This window comes from Salvelinus fontinalis, chromosome 38 (genome assembly GCF_029448725.1).
Source record: "Salvelinus fontinalis isolate EN_2023a chromosome 38, ASM2944872v1, whole genome shotgun sequence".
In the NCBI taxonomy this organism is placed as follows: Eukaryota; Metazoa; Chordata; class Actinopteri; order Salmoniformes; family Salmonidae; genus Salvelinus; species Salvelinus fontinalis.
The window spans coordinates 34,659,895-34,672,214 of NC_074702.1; positions in this window are offsets into that span (position 1 = coordinate 34,659,895).

The window sequence follows — 12,320 nt, forward strand, 5'->3', positions numbered from 1 at the left end:
ATGTGTGACTATAGAAAAGTTGGGCAAGATTGTCACGTTCCTGACCTGTTTTCTGTTTTTTTGTATGTGTTTAGTTGGTCAGAACGTGAGCTGGGTGGGAATTCTATGTTGTGTGTCTAGTTTGTCTGTTTCTATGTCCAGCCTAATATGGTTCTCAATCAGAGGCAGATGGTAATCGTTGTCCCTGATTGAGAATCATATATAGGAGGCTTGTTTTGTGTTGGGATTTTGTAGGTGTTTGTTTCCTGTCTCTGTGATTGTCTGCACCAGATAGGTCTGTGTCGGTTTTTGCACATTTGTTATTTTGTATTGTTGTTTGTAGTGTTTCACTTGTTCTTTATTAAACATGTTTAACACTAGCCGCGCTGCACTTTGGTCCTCTCCTTCACCCCTGGAAGAAAACCGTTACAAAGATATATTAATTTAAGCAACTTTTGAAATCTAAGTCAAGTCTTACCTGAAATTAAATGAGTATTCAATGTGAATGTGACTTTCTTTACTTAAGTACATTTAAATCCAGATAATTTGACTTTTACTCAAGTAGTATTTTACTGGGTAACTTTCACTTTTACTTGAGTAATAAAGGTACTGTATATTTACTTTTACTCAAGCATAACCTTATTTTGACATGTTCTTTTGGTCTGTTTTGCCCTGTAGTTGCTGCCAGTTTGGAAACTTTTCTTAAGGCCTCTAGAAGTGAAAGTGATATAAAATACCAAATAGCCACGCTGTAATGTTTGTAACTAGCAGCCAACCTGATTGCACCAATCCTTAGTAATTACTGTGGAATACAAACCCTTCCCCTCAATGAATTTCATTCATTCTGATTACAGTAGCATTTACTTTTTCAGAGTATAATACTGTACATTTTAATTATTGAACTGTGTCATTACACAGTACTTTCTTTGATACTGTATTGCATGTGTTCTGTAAGATGAAATTCAGAATTGTATTTGCATTGAGCTATAAGCGACTGTTAAATTCATGGTAACCCCTGAACTGATGGGGTTGCTTGTTAGGGTATGTGTATTGTTGCTAACGATGGCAATATATTTATTCAGTTAAAAACAAATTCTAATTGTACAATGACGGGCTACTCAGGTCAATCCCTCCCCTAAACCACATAATGCTGGGCAAATTGTGCTCCGCCCTATGGGACACCCTATCACATCTGGTTCTGATACAGCCCGGAATCGAACCATGGTCTGTAGTGTGTCCTCTAGCACTGAGATGCAATGCCTTAGACCGCTGCGCCACTTGGGAGCCCAATATATCCCCTTCTCCCGTGGCCTTTAGACTTCCATCAGTGAACTCCCTAGGCCTTCACCTCATTGAAATTAACTCACTGGGCCATAGCGGTAATGCAATTAATAAATGCTGGGGGTAGCAGAGGTCTAATAAAATATTTAAGGGGGGTATGATAACATACTGTATAACAGACAGATGTATAGCTGCAAAGTTAATCATTTGAAAACTAAACCCCTCTCTCGACTTTTCCTTTCCTGAACCAAAGGGTCACCCAACTGAATGCATTAGTTCAGACAGCCTCTTCCACCTAGGTTCTTACCTCAGAGGTGTAGGGCTGCTGAATGTAAAATAATTAACTATCAAGGAACAATTGATTGAAACCCAAGAAACCAAGTTGCATTCGGTTGCATTAGCCTTTAAGCTCACTCTGAAGTGAAGTATCAAAGCGAACTTTCAGAACGTATCTGTAACACTGTCACTAACTGTTCTTGCTTATGTAAGATTACTTTTCTGGAGTCTCCATCACTCCCACATAACACACCTACTGAGGATCTGTAGCAGTGCTTAGTTTACGAGATTTAAATTCTAACCATATATCTCATCAAAGACTCTAGATAGGAGTCAGGTGTGTCGACCTGAAATGGTCCCTTCACACAGACAGTGTGGTGAAGAAGGCGCAACAGCACCTCTTCAACCTCAGGAGGCTGAAGAAATCCTGCCGGGCTATATCTCCGCCTGTGCTTTTATTTCAAATGTGAATTCCATAAACTTGAATACCCCCTCGGTTTTAAAATCACGTAGAGGGCTTGAGCTGATGCATGATAGCAACCAAAGCCCATGAAAGTCAGTTTATAACATTCCATTGTTGGATACTCAGTTCCCCATATTGACATTGGCTGTGACATCAGGCCCTATGGTTCTAACCTTGGAAAAGTAGTTTGAATTCATACTCCTTCCTCTTACTAATAGGGATAGACCAAATGGTTCAGTTTTATGCAATCTTATTGCCATGTCATCTACAGTTGGAGTTGGAAGTTTACATACACTTAGGTTGTAGTCATTAAAACTCGTTTTTCAACCACTCCACAAATGTATTGTTAACAAACTATAGTTTTGGCAAGTCGGTTAGAACATCTACTTTGTGCATGACACAAGTCATTTTTCCAACAATTGTTTACAGACAGATTATTTCACTTATAATTCACTGTATCACAATTCCAGTGGGTCAGACGTTTACATACACTAAGTTGACTGTGCCTTTAAACAGCTTGGAAAATTCCAGAAAATGCCTTTAGAAGCTTCTGATGGGCTAATTGACATCGTTTGAGTCAATTGGAGGTGTGCCTGTGGATGTATTTCAAGGCCTACCTTCAAACTCAGGTTCTCTTTGCTTGACATCATGGGGAAATCAAATGAAATCAGCCAAGACCTCAGAAAAAAGGACGATCACTGGTTCATCCTTGGGAGCAATTTTAAAACGCCTGAAGATACCAAGTTCATCTGTACAAACAATAGTACGCAAGTGTAAACACCATGAGACCACGCAGCCATCATACCGCTCAGGAAGGAGACTCGTTCTGTCTCCTAGAGATGAATGTACTTTGGTGCGAAAAGTACAAATCAATCCCAGAACAACAGCAAAGGACCTTGTGAAGATGCTAGAGGAAACCGGTACAAAAGTATCTATATCCACAGTGAAACGAGTCCTATATCAACATAACCTGAAAGGCTGCTCAGCAAGGAAGAAGCCACTACTCCAAAACCACCATAAAAAAAGCCATACTACGGTTTGCAACTGCACATGGGGACAAAGATTGTACTTTTTTGTAGAATTGTCCTCTGGTCTGATGAAACAAAAATAGAACTGTTTGGCCATATTGACCATCATTATGTTTGGAGGAAAAAGGGGGAGGCTTGCAAGCCAAAGAACACCATCCCAACCGTGAAGCACGGGGGTGGCAGCATCATGATGTGGGGATGCTTTGCTGCAGGAGGGACTGATGCACTTCACAAAATAGATGGCATCATGAGGCAGGAAAATGATGTGGCTATATTGAAGCAACATCTCAAGGCATCAGTCAGGAGGTAAAGGCTTGGTCGCAAATGGATCTTCCAAATGGACAATGACCTCAAGCATACTTCCAAAGTTGTGACAAAATGGCTTAAGGACAACAAATTCAAGGTATTGGATTTGCCATCACAAAGCCCTGACCTCAATCCTATAGAACGTTTGTGGGCAGAACTGAAAGAGCGTGTGCGAGCAAGGAGGCCTACAGTTACACCAGCTCTGTCAGGAGGAATGGGCCAATATTCACCCAACTTATTGTGGGAAGCTTGTGGAAGGCTACCCGAAATATTTGACCCAAATTAAACAATTTAATCGCAATGCTACAAAATACTAATTGAGTGTATGTAAACTTCTGACCCACTGGGAATGTGATGAAAGAAATAAAAGCTGAAATAAATCATTCTCTCTACTAATATTCTGACATTTCACATTCTTAAAATAAAGTGGTGATCCTAACTGACCTAAGACAGGGAATTTTTACTAGGATCAAATGTCAGGAATTGTGAAAAACTGAGTTTAAATGTATTTTCAACTAAGGTGTATGTAAACTTCCGACTTCAACTGTACAGTATATCAATATCAACCATCAGACAGGGCCTGCAACCTCTTATTGAACGTAACTTGTTTGAGTTGGAGACTCCATGTGATGTCACAAATTGTAAAAGACTTGGGTTGATGCATCTGAACATTAGGAACTTACTTCCTTAACTGGATTACATCAAGATCTGGGCTATGTAGATGAATCCGGACAGTTGGATCCCTGGCGACATTCGGGACTCCGATATTAATATTGAAAGTTATGTGTTCAGAGCTGACAGACAGGGTAGAGGTGGTGGAGTGGCTGTTCTTATAAAAAAAGTATCTTTACTGAAATCCATTTCCCTTGGCCAAATTGTTTTGCTACAATCTTTAAGCCTTTGTCTGGGGAAAAATGTATCCATAACTGTTATAGGGGTCTATACCGTCCTCCCTCGGCTAACCTTTGTGCACTCGAGGAGTTAACTCATTTGTTGTCTACTTTTATTATGTCAGAACTTATTATCCTAGGTGAAGCAAATTATGATTGAGAAATGCAAGCTTCAGACAATCTAAAAGATATGTGTAGTGTTCCAAACCTAAGCTAGTTGTTGACTAAACCTACAGGGTCCAACCCTAAACATCCTTCAAGGTCAACTCTGATTGATCTTAAGTGAACGATCTTAGTTTCTACAGGTGTCTTCGCCCAAGACATTAGTGACCATTGCCCAGTTGTTTGTGTTAGAGATCTGAGAATACAAAACTCTGAGCCGGATGTCATTACAAAGAGGAACTTTAAAAACGTAGGCTTTTTTACATGATCTTTATTTTAGTGACCTTGGTTGTATTTCAGCTATCCCTGAACCTGATTTAGCGTTCAGCCTTTTTGCATATGTCTTCTATACTATTGTGGATTATCATGCTCCCTTCAAAAAACTAAGGGTTAAAGGTAGATTGAAGTCATTCATAAAAAGAGATGATGCTTGGGTCAAGGCCAGAAACACAGACTTAGGCCCGGACTGGCAAGCTTTTAAGCAACTGAGGAATCATTGTGTAAGACAAATCAGAAAGGCTAAATCTGATTATTGTGTAACCACTCTTTCTGATTGTAATGGGAACCCAGCTAAATTCTGGAAAACTGTAAAATCCCTGACGGTTTCTACTTCCTCCTCACTGTCACAACAAAGTAATTCAGACACTGGCCTCATTACGGAAAAAAATTGCATCATTGCTGCATTCAATCACCATTTTATTTCAGCGGGCTATCTCTTTGAAATAACTTCTAATCCCATTCACAAGAATATTGGGATGGAGGAGTGGGGATTTTTCCTGTAAATCTTGGTGGGGCAAAAAAATGCAATAAAGTGGGATGCATGCCAGCAAAGCCACTACACAACACTAAACAATACATTAATTGCACTATAAATAGAGAACATTACCAACTCCTACGCTCCATATTTTCCGCTCGCTACCCCACCACCATAGAAAGCCCTGAGCTAGGCTGAAACAGCTGCATTTTGGAGCTGCCTTACTCAAGAAAGCAAAAAAGAGAGCATGTTTGTATGCAGCTTTATTAACTCAATTCTTTTTATTTTTTACATTGCGAACAAACTGATATGTGACACTTATTAATGCCAAAATAACATGCAAAACATGTAAGCCAAAAAGTTAAAAACTATCTGTATACTACCGCCTAGACTACTGATCTGGCTGTCAAAACTAAAGTCTGATATTGTAGCTAAGCAGGAATCCCTTGCTGATTTAAAACTTGTGCTTAATACAGGCAAAACAAAATATATGTTTTGAACTCTTCAGATGTTTCAGATGAACTACATATTACACCATTAGATTGTTTGCCAATCAAACATGTTCCCATATATAAATACTTAGGCATTTGGAATATTATGGATTTCATGTTTAAAAAATTTATGAACTGGTAAAGAAGCTACAATTTAAAGTTGGCTTTTTCTACAGAAACAGATTGTGCCTTTCTCAGTAGGAAGCAGATGATTTAGTCAACCTTTCTATCTGTTCTTGATTATGGTGATATTATTTATCAAAGTGCAGCTGCTATTACTCTTTAAACTATGGATGCCATCTATTATAGTGCCCTTCGTTGTTACCGGTTGACAGTTTTGATACACATCATTACATCCTGTATCAAAATGTTGGCTAGACTTCGCTACAGACCCATATATCTCTACAGTCGTGGCCAAAAGTTTTGAGAATGACACAAATACCCCAGTCCTCAGCAGTCCAATCCCTGTACCTTTTGCAGAATATTAGTCTGTCCCTGATGTTTTTCCTGGAGAGAAGTGGCTTCTTTGCTGCCCTTCTTGACACCAGGCCATCCTCCAAAAGTCTTCGCCTCACTTTGCGTGCAGATGCACTCAAGCTCTGTACTGGTGGTGCCCCGATCCCGCAGCTGAATCAACTTTAGGAGATGGTCCTGGCACTTGCTGGACTTTCTTGGGTGCCCTGAAGCCGCCTTCACAACAATTGAACCGCTCTTCTTGAAGTTCTTGATGATCCGATAAGTGGTTAATTTAGGTGCAATCTTACTGGCAGCAATATCCTTGCCTGTGAAGCCCTTTTTGTGCAAAGCAATGATGACGACACGTGTTTCCTTGCAGGTAACCATGCTTGACAGAGGAAGAACAATGATTCCAAGCACCACCCTCCTTTTGAAGCTTCCAGTCTGTTATTCGAACTCAATCAGCATGACAGAGTGATCTCCAGCCTTATCCTCGTCAACACACACACCTGTGTTAACGAGAGAATCACTGACATGATGTCAGCTGGTCCTTTTGTGGCAGGGCTGAATTGCAGTGGAAATGTTTTTGGGGGATTCAGTTCATTTGCATGGCAAAGAAGGACTTTGCAATTCATCTGATCACTCTCCATAACATTCTGGAGTATATGCAAATTGCCCACATACAAACTGAGGCAGCAGACTTTGTGAAAATTAATATTTGCGTCATTCTCAACTTTTGACCACGACTGTATATTCATCCCTTTTTAAAATATTTTCTTTTCGTTTTAATGCATTGTATTGCTAGATCAAATTTCAAAATACATTTAATCTTGATGTTATGGTGTCGTTGTTATAATTTAAAGTATTTATTGGGGACTTATCTGTGGAGGAATGTAACTGTTTTTCTGGGTGATTTGTGATATTTTGTGCTTCCCATGACTGTGTTCACAGTAAACAAATCGATCCCGCTCCAGAATACAGGCCTCGGTGTAACGCTCATTCTGTTGACGATAAATGTGAATCCGACCATCACCCCCGGTGAGACAAAACCGTGACTCGTCAGTGAAGAGCACTTTTTGCCAGTCCTGTCCGGTCCAGCGACGGTGGGTTTGTGCGACGTTGTTGCCGATGATGTCTGGTGAGGACCTGCCTTACAAAAGGCCTACAATCCCTCAGTCCAGCCTCTCTCAGCCTATTGCGGACAGTCTGAGCACTGATGGAGGGATTGTGCGTTCCTGGTGTAACTCGGGCATTTGTTGTTGCCATCCTCTACTCTTCCTGCAGGTGTGATGTTCGGATGTACCGATCCTGTGCAGGTGTTGTTACACATGGTCTGCCACTGCGAGGACGATCAGCTCTCCATCCTGTCTCCCTGTAGCGCTGTCTTAGGTGTCTCACAGTACGGACATTGCAATGTATTGCCCTGGCCACATCTGCAGTCCTCATGCCTCCTTGCAGCATGCCTGAGGCACGTTCAAGGGACCCTGGGCATCTTTATTTTGGTGTTTTTCAGAGTCAGTAGAAAGGCCTCTTTCGGGTCCTAAGTTTTTATAACTGTGACCTTAATTGCCTACCGTCCGTAAGTTGGTAGTGTCTTAACGACCGTTCCACAGGTGCATGTTCATTAATTGTTTATGGTTCATTGAACAAGCATGGGAAACAGTGTTTAAACCCTTTACAATGAAGAGCTATGAAGTTATTTGGATTTTTACGAATAATCTTTGAAAGACAGGGTCCTGAAAAAGGGACGTTTCCTTTTTTGCTGAGTTTATATACTAGGCGGTGTCAGAAGAAGGCCTTGTCACGCCCTGAACATAGTAAGCTGTTTTTTCTCTGTGTTAGTTGGGGCGTGATGGTGACTTGGGTGGGTTATCTAGGTGTATTTGTATGTCTATGGTGGCCTGATATGGTTCCCAATCAGAGGCAGCTGTTTATCGTTGTCTCTGATTGGGGATCATATTTAGGCAGCCATTTCCCTTTTGTGTTTGTGGGATATTGTCTATGTGTAGTTGCCTGTCTGCACTATTTGTATAGCTTCACGTTTCGTCCGTTGTTTTTGTTGTTTTTGTTAAGTGTTCATTCATTAAAAGAGAATGGACTTATACCACGCTGCGCCTTGGTCTCACTCATACGACAATCGTGACAGGCCCAACTTTCTTTCAAAGACTCCAGTCACCCAAGTCATTGACTGTACTCTCTGCTTCCGCATGGGAAGCGGTACCGGAGCGCCAAGTCTTGGACCAAAAGGCTTCTTAACAGCTTTTACCCCCAAGCCATAAGACTTCTGAACAATTAATCAAATGGCCACCTGGACTATTTACATTACATTACATTTTCAGTTTATTTATTAAATATTATCTTAACTCTTTCTTGAACTGCATTGTTGGTTAAAACTTCTTAAGGCTAGGGGGCACTATTTTCACGTCCAGATGAAAAGTGTGCCCAAAGTAAACTGCCCGCTACTCAGGCCCAGAAGCTAGGATATGCATATAATTGGTAGATCTTGATAGAAAACACTCTAAAGTTTCTAAAACTGTTACATTTATGTCTGTGAGTATAACATAACCTATTTGGCAGGCGAAACCCAGAGGACAAACCATCCAGCATTTTTTTTTTTTGAGGTCACTTTCTTTTCAATCGGTTTTCTATGGGGATCTAGATTTCTAAGGCACTTGCTTGCAGTTCCTATCGCTTCCACTGGATGTCTTTAGAAATTGGTTGCTGTTTTTCCTTTGAGAAATGCAGAAGTAGTGCTGTTCAGAACAAGGGTCGAGTGAAGTGTACAGTTGTGGTTGGGGAGTGTGAAAGCTCGCTCCACTTTGTTTTTATCCGCTATTGAACACAGTTTATTCCGTCTTAAATTTTATCGATTATTTACATTTAAAAATACCTAAAGTTGGATTAGGAAAGTTGTTTGAAATGTCTGGATCAAGTTTACAGGTAACTTATTAGATATTTTGTAGTCATGTTGCGCGAGTTGGAAAAGGTGTATTTTCAGAATCAAACGCGCTAAATAAATTGACATTTTGGGGATATAACGACAGAATTAATCGAACAAAAGGACCATTTGTGATGTTTAATGGACATTTGAGTGCCAACAGAAGAAGATCTTCAAAGGTAAGGCATGAATTATGTTATTTCTGACTTTTGTGTTGTGCCTGGCAGGTTGAATTATGATTTTCATGTGTATGTTTGATGGGGTGATGTCCTCAGATAATAGCATGGTTTGCTTTCGCCGTAAAGCCTTTTAGAAATATGACACTGTGGCTGGATTAACAGGAAGTTCATCTTTAAACCAGTGTATAACACTTGTGTGATTTATTAATTATTATTATGAGTATTTCTGTTTTTGAATTTGGCGCGGTGCTATTTCACTGGGTGTTGTCAAATCGCGCAAAGGGATCACTTAGAAGTTAAGGGCTTATAAGTAAGCATTTCACGGTAAGGTCTACACCTGTTGTGCATGTGACATTTTGATTGGATTGGCTGTGGAAATTTTCCAAGTTGAGGTGACTAAACTGCTTGGAGTAACCCTGGATTGTAAACTGTCATGGTCAAAACATGTTGACACAACAGTAGCTAAAATGGGGAGAAGTCTATCCATAAAAAAGCACTGCTTTGCCTTCTTAACAACACTATGTCCTACAGGCTATAGTTTTGTCGCACCGGGACTACTGTTCAGTCGTGTGGTCAGCTGCCACAAAGAGGGACTTAGGAACATTTTAATTGGCTCAGAACAGGACAGCACGGCTGTCCCTTAAATGTATACGGAGAGCTAACATTAATAATATGCATGTCAATCTTTCATGGCTCAAAGTGGAGGAGAGAATGACTTCATCACTACTTGTTTTTGTAAGAAGTGTTGACAAGCTGAATGAACTGAACTGTCTATTTATACTACTAGTACACAGCTTGGACACCCATGCATACCCCACACAACAGGCCACCAGAGGTCTCTCCACAATCGGCAATTCCAGAACAGACCATGGGAGGCGCACAGTACTACGTGGAACCATGACTAGATGGAACTCTATTCCACATCCGGTAATTGATGCAAGCAGTAGAATCAGATCTAAAAAACTGATAAAAAATACACCTTATGGAACAGCGGGGACTGTGAAAAGACACACGAATACGCACACACGCTAGTACACGCACTCTACACACACGTGCATTGTAATATTGTTGTATGGTGGAATTATACATTTTTTGTTGTAGATATGTAGTGGTGTCTAATGTTAAATAATGTACTGTTTTAAGTGCTTTAATAAGTTTGGACCCCAGGAAGAGTAATGGGTATGTATCCCTAATAAATACAAATGCAAATAATCCAATGATTCCTACAATTGTCAAGTTGGCTGGATGTCTCATTCTTGATACACATGGGAAACTGTTGAGCAGTTCTTTACCAACTCAAACCGGTGTGCCTGGCACCTACTACCATATCCCGTTCAAAGGCACTAACATTTTTTGTCTTGCCCATTCACCCTCTGAATGGCACACATACACAAACCATGTCTTCAATGCTTAAAAATCCTTCTTTAACCTGTCTCCTCCCTACACAGATTGTGGATTTAACAGGTGACACCAATAAGGGATCATAGCTTTCACATTGATTCACCTGGTCAGTCTATGTCATGGAAAGAGCAGGTGTTCTAATGTTTTGTACTCTGTGTATATTCTGGACTCAGACATCGCTCGTTCTGATATTTCTTAATTTCTTTCTTTTTACTTTTGGATTGTGTGTGTATTGTTAGGCATTACTCCACTGTTGGAACTATAAACACAAGCATTTCACTGCACCTGTAATAAAATATACAAATCTATGTACGGGACCAATAAACTTTGATTTGATTTGTTTGTGATTAAAACAATCTTTTGAACTCTTCACCATGTGACCTTTTTAAAGACCCCTGTCTTTAAGACAACAGTCATCAGTGCAGCTGAAAGCCGATAATAGGCCTGCATGATAAACAGAAGCTCCAAATGCTACTTCTTGGATTTGTTCATTCAATACGTGAGCGGCCCCTAAAATCAATGGATATGTTTTTTCTAAATATATTTTTATTGTCCTGGAGCATACCCTTCAATCACTTTTTATTTTTGTCTGAGGATTAACATTAGAATTTCAGAAAAAAAAGTATTGTGGATGAGCTTTGCGCTAGAAAAATAAACACAATGCCCCTGGAGAAATTGGTTTCTGAAAAAAAAAACAAATAAATTTGTTTTTAACCTTGACAGCAAAAGTGGCATTTCATCTTTGAAGGGGATGAAGCAGGAAAACAAAGAGCAAAAGGCTATGCTAGGGCAGAGTCAATAAAAAATAAAGGTCAGAGAATACTATTTTTGGAAGCTAAAATTGCAGGTAGACGAAAGTAGCTCGAAAGCAGATAGAGAGAGCTTGTGAAAAAATGTAGCATGAGTGAAATAATTGTAACTGTGTGAGCTGACTGCCGTCAGGAGAATAAGATGCTTTTCTCTAATCCGCTGTCATTTTATCCCTCTGCCACAAGATTGGGCGGCTTTTGTCCCTTTTTCGTCATCTGAAAACTGTAATATGTCACTCTTTTAGGAAAAGGGAATTTACCGTTGTCTGGTTGGCCTAAACAGTGAGCTGAGTAATGTTCGCTGTGCACACCCCAGAGGAGAATCCGTCATGATTAGCCACCACAGCCAGTCTGATTGCAGTCATCACTCATCTACCCAATGGAAACCTCGGGATGCATTAACCACCCCTAAACATATCATACACATAGCAACAGACAGGGATGGTTTTGGTTTGTTTATCCGCTTTGTTTGAGGTGGAGGGGTCGGGTGGTGATGACGATCATGTTGGTATGTCACAATTACCTTCATACAGTATAGCCGTCTATCTGAGGCAATTGCGAGTTTAGGATGATGATATAAGAAATAAAGCACTACACTGACTAGATACAATGCTAGGGAAAGGAGGTGGATGCTGATACAATGCCTGCATTCCAATTGGTTTAATGTCCTCCTTACCTTGTCTTGAAGTAGATGGCCATACTTTATATAAGTTAGGTGGTATTGTGAACATCTGTTCTGTTAGGAACCGATAGCATTGTATATGAAATAACAGTACATTATGCACAGTACATTCAGCTTTCTTTGCCTACCTGTATGTTGGTTTCTAAGAGGTGTTGCTATGTTTAATACCTTTCAAAGGTCAAAGAAATACAGATTATTTTGGGGACATTTTCCATTACTTGCATT